This window comes from Manis pentadactyla, chromosome 13 (assembly GCF_030020395.1).
Source record: "Manis pentadactyla isolate mManPen7 chromosome 13, mManPen7.hap1, whole genome shotgun sequence".
Taxonomy (NCBI): Eukaryota; Metazoa; Chordata; class Mammalia; order Pholidota; family Manidae; genus Manis; species Manis pentadactyla.
In genome coordinates, this window is record NC_080031.1 from 43,855,863 (window position 1) to 43,875,690 (window position 19,828).

Sequence of the window (19,828 nt, forward strand, 5' to 3'; positions counted from 1 at the left end):
AAGAAATGGATTCTCTTTTGGACCCCAGAGAGAGTCAGTAGAAAATAGCACTATCTAGCCACCGTGAATTCTTTTTTTTTTTTTTCAGCAGTGCTCAGGCATAGATTTCGTGGTGCAGCAACTTCCTTCTCATTTCCTCTCACCTCAACAAATGAATTGCTGTAATAATATGCGTCTGGGCTTTTAAAATCATTGCTTTTTATGATGTTCACGAATGTAAAGAAGTAATAACCACCTAAGGAGGGAAGTTTGGACCCTCAAATAAACACTTCACTCCACAACACACTCTTTGTTCCCAACTGCTCCTGTCCAGAAATAGGTGTTCCTTTATATTTGTCCCTCCACCTATCAGCAGTGATCACGCCAATGTCCCTCAAACATGGTGGTGTGCAAAGAACCAAGTACACTTTTCTTTCGACAACCGGACCAGACGAAGGATACTTGTGGTCTTCAGGGATCACTTACTCACTGAATGTGGCTAAATAAAGTCACCAAGTGAGCAGGAAGTATAAGAGGACAGAGGACAGAGATACAGGTTCAAGTCCTTTCACCTCCATTTACTGGTTTTGTAAGCACACGCAGATGACTCTACCTGAAAGTGTATCGGTGAACACAGTGCTCTCCTTATGGCTTAGCTACCTTGCAAGATTTCTGGAAGCATAATGTAGGAAAGAGACATAGGCTATGTTGTTAACTGTTCTGTACAGAAGGATAGATGGGCAGACAAAAAGATGATGGATTCATAGATAGATAGGTACACAGATGACAGATGAAAGATAGATAGATAGGTACATAGATTAATAGATGATAGACATCATAGATAGATGATAGGAAGATAGATAGATACATAAATACATACATACATACATACATACATACATAGACAGACAGACCATTAGATAGATAGATACAGATACATATCGATTGACACAAAGCTACTGTTCATAACCAGGAGTTGAATGGTGAATAACATAGCTAAACTACAAACAAGAAGGAAGAATGAAATCCAGTTTAAAAAGTGCAGTAAGCAGCCTTAAGAAGAAAACAAATACTACCATTTGCAATGACCTGGATGGAGCTAGACGGTAGTATGTTCAGACAAATAGTCCAGGAGTAGAAAGACAAGTACCAAGTGTTTTCACTCATGTGTGGAGTATAACAACAAAGAAAAACTGAAGGAAAAAAACAGCAGCAGACTCACAGAACCCGAGAGAGAGTTGACTAAAAGTTACCAAAGGGAAAAGGACTGGGCAGGGTGGGTCTGAAGGGAGGGATAAGTGTGAGGAGAAAGAATGGGGGCATTAGTTTTAGCATGTATAATGCTTGGGGTCGAGGGGGCATGAGGAGTGCTGTTCAACGCAGGGAAGGCTAGTAGAGATCATATAACATCTTACTACTCACTGATGGAGAGCGACTGTAACGGGGTCTGTTGGGAGGGACATGGTGAAGGGGTCTACAGCATCCAACTATGCAGATCGAGAGCGCCTGAAGAGGTTTTTCAGGGGTACTTGGTGAAGGGGGGTGCATAGTAAACATAATGTTCTTCAAGTGATTTTAGCTTAATGATAAAAAAAATTCTTTAAGTGCAGTAAGTGCACAGCTCTAAATCATCAGAATAAAAGGTCAGGCACTGAGTGCAGCAAACAAAAGACACAGGGTTAAAAGAAGGGATGAAATCTCAAGACACCTACGTGCTTACTTACAGGAGACTCACTTGAGATCCAAGGACACAGACAAACTACAAGCCGAAGGTGTGTGGACAAGTACACTGCACGAGTGAAACTGAAAAACAAACAATCAAACAAATGGATTCTGTTTGAGTCCCCTGAGACTGTCAGAAGAAAATAGCCCTATCTGGCAACCGTGAATTCTTTTTGTTTGGTTTCAGCCGTTCCCAGCCATTGATTTAGTGGTGCAGCAACATACTTCTCATTTTCTCTCACCTCAACAACTGAGTTGCTGTAACAATAAGCATCTGGGCCTTTGAAATCAGTGGATTTTATGATGTTCACGAATGTGAAGATCTAATAACTACCTAAAGAGGGATGTTTGGACACTCAAATAAACTCGTCACCCCACAATACACTCTTAGCTCCCAACTGCTCATGTCTAGAAATTGGTGTTCCTTTTTATTTGACCCTCCGTCCTATCGGAGGTGATCACGCTGAGGTCCTTCAAACATGGTGGTGAGCAAAGCAGCAAGTTTACTTTTCTCGTGACAACAGGCCCAGAGGAATGATACTTGTGGTCTTCAGGGAGCACTTAGTCAAAGAATGTGGCTAAATACAGATAGCAAGTTAGAAGGAGATGAAAGAGGACAGAGGATAGAGACACGGGATCAAGTCCCGGCACAACCATTTCCTGGTTTTTTAGGTACACGCGGCCGACTCGAACTGCAAGTGTCTCGGTAAACCCAGTGCTCTATCTACAGCCTAGATACTTTGCAGGACTTTTGGAAGCATAGTGTAGGAAAGTGATATAGGGTAATTGGTTAACTGTTCTGTACACAAGGACAGATGGGCAGACAAAAAGATGATTGATTGAGTGATTGATAAATAGATAGACAGACAGATAGATAGATATAGGTACATATCGATTAACACAAAGCTACTGCTCATAACAAGGAGAGCAATGGTGAAAGCACATAGCAAAACTACAAACAAAAAAGAAGAATGAAATCCAGTTTAAAAAGTGCAGTAAGCAGCCATAAGAAGAAAACAAATCCTATCATTTGCAATAACGTGGATGGAGCTAGAGGGTATTATGCTCAGTCAAATAGGCCAGGCGGAGAAATACATGTACCAAATGATTTCACTCATGTGTGGAGTATGATAACAAAGAAAAACTGAAGGAAAAGACAGCAGCAGACTCACAGAACCCGAGAGTGGACTAACAGTTACCAAAGAGAAAGGGACTGGGTAGGGTTTGTGGGAAGGGAGTAATAAGTGCGGGGAAAAAGAATGGGGGCATTAGGATTAGCATGTAAAATGTGTAGGGTGGGGTGTCGTGGGCAGGGCTGTACAACACAGAGAAGACATGTAGTGATTCTACAGCATCTTAGTACATGCTGACGGAGAGCGGCTGTAAATGGGATTTGGGGTGACTTGGTGAAGAGGGTAGACAGAATAACATAATTTTCTGCATGTGATTGTATATTAATGAGAACAAAAAGAATTTCAAAGTGCAGAAAGAGCACAGCTCTCAAATATCAGAATAAAAGTACAGGCTTTGAGTGCTTCAATCAAAAGACACAGGGTTAGAAGAACTGATGAAAACTCAAGACCACCTACGTGCTCCGTTACTGGAGACTCACTTGAGATCCAAGGACACAGACAAACTACAAGCTGAAGGGGCGGGGACAGGTTCCCTACACAAGTGAACCTGAGAAACAAAGAAAGAAATGGATTCTCTTTTGGACCCCAGAGAGAGTCAGTAGAAAATAGCACTATCTAGCCACCGTGAATTCTTTTTGTTTGGTTTCAGCAGTGCTCAGGCATAGATTTCGTGGTGCAGCAACTTCCTTCTCATTTCCTCTCACCTCAACAAATGAATTGCTGTAATAATATGCGTCTGGGCTTTTAAAATCATTGCTTTTTATGATGTTCACGAATGTAAAGAAGTAATAACCACCTAAGGAGGGAAGTTTGGACCCTCAAATAAACACTTCACTCCACAACACACTCTTTGTTCCCAACTGCTCCTGTCCAGAAATAGGTGTTCCTTTATATTTGTCCCTCCACCTATCAGCAGTGATCACGCCAATGTCCCTCAAACATGGTGGTGTGCAAAGAACCAAGTACACTTTTCTTTCGACAACCGGACCAGACGAAGGATACTTGTGGTCTTCAGGGATCACTCACTCACTGAATGTGGCTAAATAAAGTCACCAAGTGAGCAGGAAGTATAAGAGGACAGAGGACAGAGATACAGGTTCAAGTCCTTTCACCTCCATTTACTGGTTTTGTAAGCACACGCGGCTGACTCTACCTGAAAGTGTATCGGTGAACACAGTGCTCTCCTTATGGCTTAGCTACCTTGCAAGATTTCTGGAAGCATAATGTAGGAAAGAGACATAGGCTATGTTGTTAACTGTTCTGTACAGAAGGATAGATGGGCAGACAAAAAGATGATGGATTCATAGATAGATAGGTACACAGATGACAGATGAAAGATAGATAGATAGGTACATAGATTAATAGATGATAGACATCATAGATAGATGATAGGAAGATAGATAGATACATAGATAAATACATACATACATACATACATACATACATAGACAGACAGACCATTAGATAGATAGATACAGATACATATCGATTGACACAAAGCTACTGTTCATAACCAGGAGTTGAATGGTGAATAACATAGCTAAACTACAAACAAGAAGGAAGAATGAAATCCAGTTTAAAAAGTGCAGTAAGCAGCCTTAAGAAGAAAACAAATACTACCATTTGCAATGACCTGGATGGAGCTAGACGGTAGTATGTTCAGACAAATAGTCCAGGAGTAGAAAGACAAGTACCAAGTGTTTTCACTCATGTGTGGAGTATAACAACAAAGAAAAACTGAAGGAAAAAAACAGCAGCAGACTCACAGAACCCGAGAGTTGACTAAAAGTTACCAAAGGGAAAAGGACTGGGCAGGGTGGGTCTGAAGGGAGGGATAAGTGTGAGGAGAAAGAATGGGGGCATTATTTTTAGCATGTATAATGCTTGGGGTCGAGGGGGCATGAGGAGTGCTGTTCAACGCAGGGAAGGCTAGTAGAGATCATATAACATCTTACTACTCACTGATGGAGAGCGACTGTAACGGGGTCTGTTGGGAGGGACATGGTGAAGGGGTCTACAGCATCCAACTACGCAGATCGAGAGCGACTGAAGAGGTTTTTCAGGGGTACTTGGTGAAGGGGGGTGCATAGTAAACATAATGTTCTTCAAGTGATTTTAGCTTAATGATAAAAAAATTCTTTAAGTGCAATAAGTGCACAGCTCTAAATCATCAGAATAAAAGGTCAGGCACTGAGTGCAGCAAACAAAAGACCCAGGGTTAAAAGAAGGGATGAAATCTCAAGACACCTACGTGCTTACTTACAGGAGACTCACTTGAGATCCAAGGACACAGACAAACTACAAGCCGAAGGTGTGTGGACAAGTACACTGCACGAGTGAAACTGAAAAACAAACAATCAAACAAATGGATTCTGTTTGAGTCCCCTGAGACTGTCAGAAGAAAATAGCCCTATCTGGCAACCGTGAATTCTTTTTGTTTGGTTTCAGCCGTTCCCAGCCATTGATTTAGTGGTGCAGCAACATACTTCTCATTTTCTCTCACCTCAACAACTGAGTTGCTGTAATAATAAGCATCTGGGCCTTTGAAATCAGTGGATTTTATGATGTTCACGAATGTGAAGATCTAATAACTACCTAAAGAGGGATGTTTGGACACTCAAATAAACTCGTCACCCCACAATACACTCTTAGCTCCCAACTGCTCATGTCTAGAAATTGGTGTTCCTTTTTATTTGACCCTCCGTCCTATCGGAGGTGATAACGCTGAGGTCCTTCAAACATGGTGGTGAGCAAAGCAGCAAGTTTACTTTTCTCGTGACAACAGGCCCAGAGGAATGATACTTGTGGTCTTCAGGGAGCACTTAGTCAAAGAATGTGGCTAAATACAGATAGCAAGTTAGAAGGAGATGAAAGAGGACAGAGGATAGAGACACGGGATCAAGTCCCGGCACAACCATTTCCTGGTTTTTTAGGTACACGCGGCCGACTCGAACTGCAAGTGTCTCGGTAAACCCAGTGCTCTATCTACAGCCTAGATACTTTGCAGGACTTTTGGAAGCATAGTGTAGGAAAGTGATATAGGGTAATTGGTTAACTGTTCTGTACACAAGGACAGATGGGCAGACAAAAAGATGATTGATTGAGTGATTGATAAATAGATAGACAGACAGATAGATAGATATAGGTACATATCGATTAACACAAAGCTACTGCTCATAACAAGGAGAGCAATGGTGAAAGCACATAGCAAAACTACAAACCAAAAAGAAGAATGAAATCCAGTTTAAAAAGTGCAGTAAGCAGCCATAAGAAGAAAACAAATCCTATCATTTGCAATAACGTGGATGGAGCTAGAGGGTATTATGCTCAGTCAAATAGGCCAGGCGGAGAAATACATGTACCAAATGATTTCACTCATGTGTGGAGTATGATAACAAAGAAAAACTGAAGGAAAAGACAGCAGCAGACTCACAGAACCCGAGAGTGGACTAACAGTTACCAAAGAGAAAGGGACTGGGTAGGGTTTGTGGGAAGGGAGTAATAAGTGCGGGGAAAAAGAATGGGGGCATTAGGATTAGCATGTATAATGTGTAGGGTGGGGTGTCGTGGGCAGGGCTGTACAACACAGAGAAGACATGTAGTGATTCTACAGCATCTTAGTACATGCTGACGGAGAGCGGCTGTAAATGGGATTTGGGGTGACTTGGTGAAGAGGGTAGACAGAATAACATAATTTTCTGCATGTGATTGTATATTAATGAGAACAAAAAGAATTTCAAAGTGCAGAAAGAGCACAGCTCTCAAATATCAGAATAAAAGTACAGGCTTTGAGTGCTCCAATCAAAAGACACAGGGTTAGAAGAACTGATGAAAACTCAAGACCACCTACGTGCTCCGTTACTGGAGACTCACTTGAGATCCAAGGACACAGACAAACTACAAGCTGAAGGGGCGGGGACAGGTTCCCTACACAAGTGAACCTGAGAAACAAAGAAAGAAATGGATTCTCTTTTGGACCCCAGAGAGAGTCAGTAGAAAATAGCACTATCTAGCCACCGTGAATTCTTTTTTTTTTTTTTCAGCAGTGCTCAGGCATAGATTTCGTGGTGCAGCAACTTCCTTCTCATTTCCTCTCACCTCAACAAATGAATTGCTGTAATAATATGCGTCTGGGCTTTTAAAATCATTGCTTTTTATGATGTTCACGAATGTAAAGAAGTAATAACCACCTAAGGAGGGAAGTTTGGACCCTCAAATAAACACTTCACTCCACAACACACTCTTTGTTCCCAACTGCTCCTGTCCAGAAATAGGTGTTCCTTTATATTTGTCCCTCCACCTATCAGCAGTGATCACGCCAATGTCCCTCAAACATGGTGGTGTGCAAAGAACCAAGTACACTTTTCTTTCGACAACCAGACCAGACGAAGGATACTTGTGGTCTTCAGGGATCACTTACTCACTGAATGTGGCTAAATAAAGTCACCAAGTGAGCAGGAAGTATAAGAGGACAGAGGACAGAGATACAGGTTCAAGTCCTTTCACCTCCATTTACTGGTTTTGTAAGCACACGCGGCTGACTCTACCTGAAAGTGTATCGGTGAACACAGTGCTCTCCTTATGGCTTAGCTACCTTGCAAGATTTCTGGAAGCATAATGTAGGAAAGAGACATAGGCTATGTTGTTAACTGTTCTGTACAGAAGGATAGATGGGCAGACAAAAAGATGATGGATTCATAGATAGATAGGTACACAGATGACAGATGAAAGATAGATAGATAGGTACATAGATTAATAGATGATAGACATCATAGATAGATGATAGGAAGATAGATAGATACATAGATAAATACATACATACATACATACATACATACATAGACAGACAGACCATTAGATAGATAGATACAGATACATATCGATTGACACAAAGCTACTGTTCATAACCAGGAGTTGAATGGTGAATAACATAGCTAAACTACAAACAAGAAGGAAGAATGAAATCCAGTTTAAAAAGTGCAGTAAGCAGCCTTAAGAAGAAAACAAATACTACCATTTGCAATGACCTGGATGGAGCTAGACGGTAGTATGTTCAGACAAATAGTCCAGGAGTAGAAAGACAAGTACCAAGTGTTTTCACTCATGTGTGGAGTATAACAACAAAGAAAAACTGAAGGAAAAAAACAGCAGCAGACTCACAGAACCCGAGAGTTGACTAAAAGTTACCAAAGGGAAAAGGACTGGGCAGGGTGGGTCTGAAGGGAGGGATAAGTGTGAGGAGAAAGAATGGGGGCATTATTTTTAGCATGTATAATGCTTGGGGTCGAGGGGGCATGAGGAGTGCTGTTCAACGCAGGGAAGGCTAGTAGAGATCATATAACATCTTACTACTCACTGATGGAGAGCGACTGTAACGGGGTCTGTTGGGAGGGACATGGTGAAGGGGTCTACAGCATCCAACTACGCAGATCGAGAGCGACTGAAGAGGTTTTTCAGGGGTACTTGGTGAAGGGGGGTGCATAGTAAACATAATGTTCTTCAAGTGATTTTAGCTTAATGATAAAAAAAATTCTTTAAGTGCAGTAAGTGCACAGCTCTAAATCATCAGAATAAAAGGTCAGGCACTGAGTGCAGCAAACAAAAGACCCAGGGTTAAAAGAAGGGATGAAATCTCAAGACACCTACGTGCTTACTTACAGGAGACTCACTTGAGATCCAAGGACACAGACAAACTACAAGCCGAAGGTGTGTGGACAAGTACACTGCACGAGTGAAACTGAAAAACAAACAATCAAACAAATGGATTCTGTTTGAGTCCCCTGAGACTGTCAGAAGAAAATAGCCCTATCTGGCAACCGTGAATTCTTTTTGTTTGGTTTCAGCCGTTCCCAGCCATTGATTTAGTGGTGCAGCAACATACTTCTCATTTTCTCTCACCTCAACAACTGAGTTGCTGTAATAATAAGCATCTGGGCCTTTGAAATCAGTGGATTTTATGATGTTCACGAATGTGAAGATCTAATAACTACCTAAAGAGGGATGTTTGGACACTCAAATAAACTCGTCACCCCACAATACACTCTTAGCTCCCAACTGCTCATGTCTAGAAATTGGTGTTCCTTTTTATTTGACCCTCCGTCCTATCGGAGGTGATCACGCTGAGGTCCTTCAAACATGGTGGTGAGCAAAGCAGCAAGTTTACTTTTCTCGTGACAACAGGCCCAGAGGAATGATACTTGTGGTCTTCAGGGAGCACTTAGTCAAAGAATGTGGCTAAATACAGATAGCAAGTTAGAAGGAGATGAAAGAGGACAGAGGATAGAGACACGGGATCAAGTCCCGGCACAACCATTTCCTGGTTTTTTAGGTACACGCGGCCGACTCGAACTGCAAGTGTCTCGGTAAACCCAGTGCTCTATCTACAGCCTAGATACTTTGCAGGACTTTTGGAAGCATAGTGTAGGAAAGTGATATAGGGTAATTGGTTAACTGTTCTGTACACAAGGACAGATGGGCAGACAAAAAGATGATTGATTGAGTGATTGATAAATAGATAGACAGACAGATAGATAGATATAGGTACATATCGATTAACACAAAGCTACTGCTCATAACAAGGAGAGCAATGGTGAAAGCACATAGCAAAACTACAAACAAAAAAGAAGAATGAAATCCAGTTTAAAAAGTGCAGTAAGCAGCCATAAGAAGAAAACAAATCCTATCATTTGCAATAACGTGGATGGAGCTAGAGGGTATTATGCTCAGTCAAATAGGCCAGGCGGAGAAATACATGTACCAAATGATTTCACTCATGTGTGGAGTATGATAACAAAGAAAAACTGAAGGAAAAGACAGCAGCAGACTCACAGTACCCGAGAGTGGACTAACAGTTACCAAAGAGAAAGGGACTGGGTAGGGTTTGTGGGAAGGGAGTAATAAGTGCGGGGAAAAAGAATGGGGGCATTAGGATTAGCATGTATAATGTGTAGGGAGGGGTGTCGTGGGCAGGGCTGTACAACACAGAGAAGACATGTAGTGATTCTACAGCATCTTAGTACATGCTGACGGAGAGCGGCTGTAAATGGGATTTGGGGTGACTTGGTGAAGAGGGTAGACAGAATAACATAATTTTCTGCATGTGATTGTATATTAATGAGAACAAAAAGAATTTCAAAGTGCAGAAAGAGCACAGCTCTCAAATATCAGAATAAAAGTACAGGCTTTGAGTGCTCCAATCAAAAGACACAGGGTTAGAAGAACTGATGAAAACTCAAGACCACCTACGTGCTCCGTTACTGGAGACTCACTTGAGATCCAAGGACACAGACAAACTACAAGCTGAAGGGGCGGGGACAGGTTCCCTACACAAGTGAACCTGAGAAACAAAGAAAGAAATGGATTCTCTTTTGGACCCCAGAGAGAGTCAGTAGAAAATAGCACTATCTAGCCACCGTGAATTCTTTTTTTTTTTTTTCAGCAGTGCTCAGGCATAGATTTCGTGGTGCAGCAACTTCCTTCTCATTTCCTCTCACCTCAACAAATGAATTGCTGTAATAATATGCGTCTGGGCTTTTAAAATCATTGCTTTTTATGATGTTCACGAATGTAAAGAAGTAATAACCACCTAAGGAGGGAAGTTTGGACCCTCAAATAAACACTTCACTCCACAACACACTCTTTGTTCCCAACTGCTCCTGTCCAGAAATAGGTGTTCCTTTATATTTGTCCCTCCACCTATCAGCAGTGATCACGCCAATGTCCCTCAAACATGGTGGTGTGCAAAGAACCAAGTACACTTTTCTTTCGACAACCGGACCAGACGAAGGATACTTGTGGTCTTCAGGGATCACTTACTCACTGAATGTGGCTAAATAAAGTCACCAAGTGAGCAGGAAGTATAAGAGGACAGAGGACAGAGATACAGGTTCAAGTCCTTTCACCTCCATTTACTGGTTTTGTAAGCACACGCGGCTGACTCTACCTGAAAGTGTATCGGTGAACACAGTGCTCTCCTTATGGCTTAGCTACCTTGCAAGATTTCTGGAAGCATAATGTAGGAAAGAGACATAGGCTATGTTGTTAACTGTTCTGTACAGAAGGATAGATGGGCAGACAAAAAGATGATGGATTCATAGATAGATAGGTACACAGATGACAGATGAAAGATAGATAGATAGGTACATAGATTAATAGATGATAGACATCATAGATAGATGATAGGAAGATAGATAGATACATAAATACATACATACATACATACATACATACATAGACAGACAGACCATTAGATAGATAGATACAGATACATATCGATTGACACAAAGCTACTGTTCATAACCAGGAGTTGAATGGTGAATAACATAGCTAAACTACAAACAAGAAGGAAGAATGAAATCCAGTTTAAAAAGTGCAGTAAGCAGCCTTAAGAAGAAAACAAATACTACCATTTGCAATGACCTGGATGGAGCTAGACGGTAGTATGTTCAGACAAATAGTCCAGGAGTAGAAAGACAAGTACCAAGTGTTTTCACTCATGTGTGGAGTATAACAACAAAGAAAAACTGAAGGAAAAAAACAGCAGCAGACTCACAGAACCCGAGAGAGAGTTGACTAAAAGTTACCAAAGGGAAAAGGACTGGGCAGGGTGGGTCTGAAGGGAGGGATAAGTGTGAGGAGAAAGAATGGGGGCATTAGTTTTAGCATGTATAATGCTTGGGGTCGAGGGGGCATGAGGAGTGCTGTTCAACGCAGGGAAGGCTAGTAGAGATCATCTAACATCTTACTACTCACTGATGGAGAGCGACTGTAACGGGGTCTGTTGGGAGGGACATGGTGAAGGGGTCTACAGCATCCAACTACGCAGATCGAGAGCGACTGAAGAGGTTTTTCAGGGGTACTTGGTGAAGGGGGGTGCATAGTAAACATAATGTTCTTCAAGTGATTTTAGCTTAATGATAAAAAAAATTCTTTAAGTGCAGTAAGTGCACAGCTCTAAATCATCAGAATAAAAGGTCAGGCACTGAGTGCAGCAAACAAAAGACACAGGGTTAAAAGAAGGGATGAAATCTCAAGACACCTACGTGCTTACTTACAGGAGACTCACTTGAGATCCAAGGACACAGACAAACTACAAGCCGAAGGTGTGTGGACAAGTACACTGCACGAGTGAAACTGAAAAACAAACAATCAAACAAATGGATTCTGTTTGAGTCCCCTGAGACTGTCAGAAGAAAATAGCCCTATCTGGCAACCGTGAATTCTTTTTGTTTGGTTTCAGCCGTTCCCAGCCATTGATTTAGTGGTGCAGCAACATACTTCTCATTTTCTCTCACCTCAACAACTGAGTTGCTGTAATAATAAGCATCTGGGCCTTTGAAATCAGTGGATTTTATGATGTTCACGAATGTGAAGATCTAATAACTACCTAAAGAGGGATGTTTGGACACTCAAATAAACTCGTCACCCCACAATACACTCTTAGCTCCCAACTGCTCATGTCTAGAAATTGGTGTTCCTTTTTATTTGACCCTCCGTCCTATCGGAGGTGATCACGCTGAGGTCCTTCAAACATGGTGGTGAGCAAAGCAGCAAGTTTACTTTTCTCGTGACAACAGGCCCAGAGGAATGATACTTGTGGTCTTCAGGGAGCACTTAGTCAAAGAATGTGGCTAAATACAGATAGCAAGTTAGAAGGAGATGAAAGAGGACAGAGGATAGAGACACGGGATCAAGTCCCGGCACAACCATTTCCTGGTTTTTTAGGTACACGCGGCCGACTCGAACTGCAAGTGTCTCGGTAAACCCAGTGCTCTATCTACAGCCTAGATACTTTGCAGGACTTTTGGAAGCATAGTGTAGGAAAGTGATATAGGGTAATTGGTTAACTGTTCTGTACACAAGGACAGATGGGCAGACAAAAAGATGATTGATTGAGTGATTGATAAATAGATAGACAGACAGATAGATAGATATAGGTACATATCGATTAACACAAAGCTACTGCTCATAACAAGGAGAGCAATGGTGAAAGCACATAGCAAAACTACAAACCAAAAAGAAGAATGAAATCCAGTTTAAAAAGTCCAGTAAGCAGCCATAAGAAGAAAACAAATCCTATCATTTGCAATAACGTGGATGGAGCTAGAGGGTATTATGCTCAGTCAAATAGGCCAGGCGGAGAAATACATGTACCAAATGATTTCACTCATGTGTGGAGTATGATAACAAAGAAAAACTGAAGGAAAAGACAGCAGCAGACTCACAGAACCCGAGAGTGGACTAACAGTTACCAAAGAGAAAGGGACTGGGTAGGGTTTGTGGGAAGGGAGTAATAAGTGCGGGGAAAAAGAATGGGGGCATTAGGATTAGCATGTATAATGTGTAGGGTGGGGTGTCGTGGGCAGGGCTGTACAACACAGAGAAGACATGTAGTGATTCTACAGCATCTTAGTACATGCTGACGGAGAGCGGCTGTAAATGGGATTTGGGGTGACTTGGTGAAGAGGGTAGACAGAATAACATAATTTTCTGCATGTGATTGTATATTAATGAGAACAAAAAGAATTTCAAAGTGCAGAAAGAGCACAGCTCTCAAATATCAGAATAAAAGTACAGGCTTTGAGTGCTCCAATCAAAAGACACAGGGTTAGAAGAACTGATGAAAACTCAAGACCACCTACGTGCTCCGTTACTGGAGACTCACTTGAGATCCAAGGACACAGACAAACTACAAGCTGAAGGGGCGGGGACAGGTTCCCTACACAAGTGAACCTGAGAAACAAAGAAAGAAATGGATTCTCTTTTGGACCCCAGAGAGAGTCAGTAGAAAATAGCACTATCTAGCCACCGTGAATTCTTTTTTTTTTTTTTCAGCAGTGCTCAGGCATAGATTTCGTGGTGCAGCAACTTCCTTCTCATTTCCTCTCACCTCAACAAATGAATTGCTGTAATAATATGCGTCTGGGCTTTTAAAATCATTGCTTTTTATGATGTTCACGAATGTAAAGAAGTAATAACCACCTAAGGAGGGAAGTTTGGACCCTCAAATAAACACTTCACTGCACAACACACTCTTTGTTTCCAACTGCTCCTGTCCAGAAATAGGTGTTCCTTTATATTTGTCCCTCCACCTATCAGCAGTGATCACGCCAATGTCCCTCAAACATGGTGGTGTGCAAAGAACCAAGTACACTTTTCTTTCGACAACCAGACCAGACGAAGGATACTTGTGGTCTTCAGGGATCACTTACTCACTGAATGTGGCTAAATAAAGTCACCAAGTGAGCAGGAAGTATAAGAGGACAGAGGACAGAGATACAGGTTCAAGTCCTTTCACCTCCATTTATTGGTTTTGTAAGCACACGCGGCTGACTCTACCTGAAAGTGTATCGGTGAACACAGTGCTCTCCTTATGGCTTAGCTACCTTGCAAGATTTCTGGAAGCATAATGTAGGAAAGAGACATAGGCTATGTTGTTAACTGTTCTGTACAGAAGGATAGATGGGCAGACAAAAAGATGATGGATTCATAGATAGATAGGTACACAGATGACAGATGAAAGATAGATAGATAGGTACATAGATTAATAGATGATAGACATCATAGATAGATGATAGGAAGATAGATAGATACATAGATAAATACATACATACATACATACATACATACATAGACAGACAGACCATTAGATAGATAGATACAGATACATATCGATTGACACAAAGCTACTGTTCATAACCAGGAGTTGAATGGTGAATAACATAGCTAAACTACAAACAAGAAGGAAGAATGAAATCCAGTTTAAAAAGTGCAGTAAGCAGCCTTAAGAAGAAAACAAATACTACCATTTGCAATGACCTGGATGGAGCTAGACGGTAGTATGTTCAGACAAATAGTCCAGGAGTAGAAAGACAAGTACCAAGTGTTTTCACTCATGTGTGGAGTATAACAACAAAGAAAAACTGAAGGAAAAAAACAGCAGCAGACTCACAGAACCCGAGAGAGAGTTGACTAAAAGTTACCAAAGGGAAAAGGACTGGGCAGGGTGGGTCTGAAGGGAGGGATAAGTGTGAGGAGAAAGAATGGGGGCATTATTTTTAGCATGTATAATGCTTGGGGTCGAGGGGGCATGAGGAGTGCTGTTCAACGCAGGGAAGGCTAGTAGAGATCATATAACATCTTACTACTCACTGATGGAGAGCGACTGTAACGGGGTCTGTTGGGAGGGACATGGTGAAGGGGTCTACAGCATCCAACTATGCAGATCGAGAGCGCCTGAAGAGGTTTTTCAGGGGTACTTGGTGAAGGGGGGTGCATAGTAAACATAATGTTCTTCAAGTGATTTTAGCTTAATGATAAAAAAAATTCTTTAAGTGCAATAAGTGCACAGCTCTAAATCATCAGAATAAAAGGTCAGGCACTGAGTGCAGCAAACAAAAGACACAGGGTTAAAAGAAGGGATGAAATCTCAAGACACCTACGTGCTTACTTACAGGAGACTCACTTGAGATCCAAGGACACAGACAAACTACAAGCCGAAGGTGTGTGGACAAGTACACTGCACGAGTGAAACTGAAAAACAAACAATCAAACAAATGGATTCTGTTTGAGTCCCCTGAGACTGTCAGAAGAAAATAGCCCTATCTGGCAACCGTGAATTCTTTTTGTTTGGTTTCAGCCGTTCCCAGCCATTGATTTAGTGGTGCAGCAACATACTTCTCATTTTCTCTCACCTCAACAACTGAGTTGCTGTAATAATAAGCATCTGGGCCTTTGAAATCAGTGGATTTTATGATGTTCACGAATGTGAAGATCTAATAACTACCTAAAGAGGGATGTTTGGACACTCAAATAAACTCGTCACCCCACAATACACTCTTAGCTCCCAACTGCTCATGTCTAGAAATTGGTGTTCCTTTTTATTTGACCCTCCGTCCTATCGGAGGTGATCACGCTGAGGTCCTTCAAACATGGTGGTGAGCAAAGCAGCAAGTTTACTTTTCTCGTGACAACAGGCCCAGAGGAATGATACTTGTGGTCTTCAGGGAGCACTTAGTCAAAGAATGTGGCTAAATACAGATAGCAAGTTAGAAGGAGATGAAAGAGGACAGAGGATAGAGACACGGGATCAAGTCCCGGCACAACCATTTCCTGGTTTTTTAGGTACACGCGGCCGACTCGAACTGCAAGTGTCTCGGTAAACCCAGTGCTCTATCTACAGCCTAGATACTTTGCAGGACTTTTGGAAGCATAGTGTAGGAAAGTGATATAGGGTAATTGGTTAACTGTTCTGTACACAAGGACAGATGGGCAGACAAAAAGATGATTGATTGAGTGATTGATAAATAGATAGACAGACAGATAGATAGATATAGGTACATATCGATTAACACAAAGCTACTGCTCATAACAAGGAGAGCAATGGTGAAAGCACATAGCAAAACTACAAACAAAAAAGAAGAATGAAATCCAGTTTAAAAAGTGCAGTAAGCAGCCATAAGAAGAAAACAAATCCTATCATTTGCAATAACGTGGATGGAGCTAGAGGGTATTATGCTCAGTCAAATAGGCCAGGCGGAGAAATACATGTACCAAATGATTTCACTCATGTGTGGAGTATGATAACAAAGAAAAACTGAAGGAAAAGACAGCAGCAGACTCACAGAACCCGAGAGTGGACTAACAGTTACCAAAGAGAAAGGGACTGGGTAGGGTTTGTGGGAAGGGAGTAATAAGTGCGGGGAAAAAGAATGGGGGCATTAGGATTAGCATGTAAAATGTGTAGGGTGGGGTGTCGTGGGCAGGGCTGTACAACACAGAGAAGACATGTAGTGATTCTACAGCATCTTAGTACATGCTGACGGAGAGCGGCTGTAAATGGGATTTGGGGTGACTTGGTGAAGAGGGTAGACAGAATAACATAATTTTCTGCATGTGATTGTATATTAATGAGAACAAAAAGAATTTCAAAGTGCAGAAAGAGCACAGCTCTCAAATATCAGAATAAAAGTACAGGCTTTGAGTGCTTCAATCAAAAGACACAGGGTTAGAAGAACTGATGAAAACTCAAGACCACCTACGTGCTCCGTTACTGGAGACTCACTTGAGATCCAAGGACACAGACAAACTACAAGCTGAAGGGGCGGGGACAGGTTCCCTACACAAGTGAACCTGAGAAACAAAGAAAGAAATGGATTCTCTTTTGGACCCCAGAGAGAGTCAGTAGAAAATAGCACTATCTAGCCACCGTGAATTCTTTTTGTTTGGTTTCAGCAGTGCTCAGGCATAGATTTCGTGGTGCAGCAACTTCCTTCTCATTTCCTCTCACCTCAACAAATGAATTGCTGTAATAATATGCGTCTGGGCTTTTAAAATCATTGCTTTTTATGATGTTCACGAATGTAAAGAAGTAATAACCACCTAAGGAGGGAAGTTTGGACCCTCAAATAAACACTTCACTCCACAACACACTCTTTGTTCCCAACTGCTCCTGTCCAGAAATAGGTGTTCCTTTATATTTGTCCCTCCACCTATCAGCAGTGATCACGCCAATGTCCCTCAAACATGGTGGTGTGCAAAGAACCAAGTACACTTTTCTTTCGACAACCGGACCAGACGAAGGATACTTGTGGTCTTCAGGGATCACTTACTCACTGAATGTGGCTAAATAAAGTCACCAAGTGAGCAGGAAGTATAAGAGGACAGAGGACAGAGATACAGGTTCAAGTCCTTTCACCTCCATTTACTGGTTTTGTAAGCACACGCGGCTGACTCTACCTGAAAGTGTATCGGTGAACACAGTGCTCTCCTTATGGCTTAGCTACCTTGCAAGATTTCTGGAAGCATAATGTAGGAAAGAGACATAGGCTATGTTGTTAACTGTTCTGTACAGAAGGATAGATGGGCAGACAAAAAGATGATGGATTCATAGATAGATAGGTACACAGATGACAGATGAAAGATAGATAGATAGGTACATAGATTAATAGATGATAGACATCATAGATAGATGATAGGAAGATAGATAGATACATAAATACATACATACATACATACATACATACATAGACAGACAGACCATTAGATAGATAGATACAGATACATATCGATTGACACAAAGCTACTGTTCATAACCAGGAGTTGAATGGTGAATAACATAGCTAAACTACAAACAAGAAGGAAGAATGAAATCCAGTTTAAAAAGTGCAGTAAGCAGCCTTAAGAAGAAAACAAATACTACCATTTGCAATGACCTGGATGGAGCTAGACGGTAGTATGTTCAGACAAATAGTCCAGGAGTAGAAAGACAAGTACCAAGTGTTTTCACTCATGTGTGGAGTATAACAACAAAGAAAAACTGAAGGAAAAAAACAGCAGCAGACTCACAGAACCCGAGAGAGAGTTGACTAAAAGTTACCAAAGGGAAAAGGACTGGGCAGGGTGGGTCTGAAGGGAGGGATAAGTGTGAGGAGAAAGAATGGGGGCATTATTTTTAGCATGTATAATGCTTGGGGTCGAGGGGGCATGAGGAGTGCTGTTCAACGCAGGGAAGGCTAGTAGAGATCATATAACATCTTACTAATCACTGATGGAGAGCGACTGTAACGGGGTCTGTTGGGAGGGACATGGTGAAGGGGTCTACAGCATCCAACTATGCAGATCGAGAGCGCCTGAAGAGGTTTTTCAGGGGTACTTGGTGAAGGGGGGTGCATAGTAAACATAATGTTCTTCAAGTGATTTTAGCTTAATGATAAAAAAAATTCTTTAAGTGCAATAAGTGCACAGCTCTAAATCATCAGAATAAAAGGTCAGGCACTGAGTGCAGCAAACAAAAGACACAGGGTTAAAAGAAGGGATGAAATCTCAAGACACCTACGTGCTTACTTACAGGAGACTCACTTGAGATCCAAGGACACAGACAAACTACAAGCCGAAGGTGTGTGGACAAGTACACTGCACGAGTGAAACTGAAAAACAAACAATCAAACAAATGGATTCTGTTTGGGTCCCCTGAGACTGTCAGAAGAAAATAGCCCTATCTGGCAACCGTGAATTCTTTTTGTTTGGTTTCAGCCGTTCCCAGCCATTGATTTAGTGGTGCAGCAACATACTTCTCATTTTCTCTCACCTCAACAACTGAGTTGCTGTAATAATAAGCATCTGGGCCTTTGAAATCAGTGGATTTTATGATGTTCACGAATGTGAAGATCTAATAACTACCTAAAGAGGGATGTTTGGACACTCAAATAAACTCGTCACCCCACAATACACTCTTAGCTCCCAACTGCTCATGTCTAGAAATTGGTGTTCCTTTTTATTTGACCCTCCGTCCTATCGGAGGTGATCACGCTGAGGTCCTTCAAACATGGTGGTGAGCAAAGCAGCAAGTTTACTTTTCTCGTGACAACAGGCCCAGAGGAATGATACTTGTGGTCTTCAGGGAGCACTTAGTCAAAGAATGTGGCTAAATACAGATAGCAAGTTAGAAGGAGATGAAAGAGGACAGAGGATAGAGACACGGGATCAAGTCCCGGCACAACCATTTCCTGGTTTTTTAGGTACACGCGGCCGACTCGAACTGCAAGTGTCTCGGTAAACCCAGTGCTCTATCTACAGCCTAGATACTTTGCAGGACTTTTGGAAGCATAGTGTAGGAAAGTGATATAGGGTAATTGGTTAACTGTTCTGTACACAAGGACAGATGGGCAGACAAAAAGATGATTGATTGAGTGATTGATAAATAGATAGACAGACAGATAGATAGATATAGGTACATATCGATTAACACAAAGCTACTGCTCATAACAAGGAGAGCAATGGTGAAAGCACATAGCAAAACTACAAACAAAAAAGAAGAATGAAATCCAGTTTAAAAAGTGCAGTAAGCAGCCATAAGAAGAAAACAAATCCTATCATTTGCAATAACGTGGATGGAGCTAGAGGGTATTATGCTCAGTCAAATAGGCCAGGCGGAGAAATACATGTACCAAATGATTTCACTCATGTGTGGAGTATGATAACAAAGAAAAACTGAA